Genomic DNA, 876 nt, shown 5'->3' with positions numbered 1-876 from the left:
TTTGCTGCCATTGAACGGCTACCATTAAATCTGATGAATCTGAGTGATTCAGTCTGTCAGTTCCCCAAACCAGTTTGCCGTTGTCATACCAACGGACCTCACCCTGACTGTAAACAGGACTGGCAGCATAGCTGTGGAGACATGCGCCCTTTCGCCTTTAATGGCCTAATTGTAGTGTAATTAAACAGAGGAGTGCTGTGTTGTTTTTATGGGAAGGACTGAAAGACCAAGAGACCAGGATATTATTAATCTCCATCAAAGCTCAAGAGAAGCAGAAAATGATACCCGGAGAAAGGGATTGTGTATTTGTGTGTGCGTGTGCGTGTGCGTGTGCGTGTGCGTGTGCGTGTGCGTGTGTGTGTGGACATTTAGATAGAGTTTCATGCATAGTGGTCCTTTTTTATTCATGTTTGCCATTTATTTAGTGTGATAGGAAACACATCTGAATATGAAGATGCAGCTGATGAGAAGTATTATACTATGCAGGCAAGAAGCTCAACTGCCTCTATCTGTACAGTTAAAACCAACTACAATTAACTCGGAATAACATACACAAACACAATTCAAGTTCTCAAATTCTGCCATACTTAAAAGTACTGTAATAGGTTGTCTCACTGTAATGTCTGATTTGCCTGGTCCGAAGCCTGAAATGTGGGATCAAGTGGCGGGAGTCTTTTGTGGGGCTACGTCCATTAGCTGTTCTTTGTCCTGCCGCTCAGCGTAATCACCTAATAGCTGTCCTGCACTTGTCCCGGACCACTCACCTTTTAATTAAGTGCAGCATTCAGATATGCTTAACACTATAGCCACCTCCAGATCGGATTACAACACACACACACACACACACACACACACACACACACACACACACACACC

Source organism: Alosa pseudoharengus, unplaced genomic scaffold (genome assembly GCF_046254945.1).
Source record: "Alosa pseudoharengus isolate Yale_2024_CS ecotype anadromous, Long Island Sound unplaced genomic scaffold, YU_APseudo_1.1 YU_APseudo_1.1_scf_10, whole genome shotgun sequence".
In the NCBI taxonomy this organism is placed as follows: domain Eukaryota; kingdom Metazoa; phylum Chordata; class Actinopteri; order Clupeiformes; family Clupeidae; genus Alosa; species Alosa pseudoharengus.
This window is presented reverse-complemented; position numbering follows the sequence as displayed.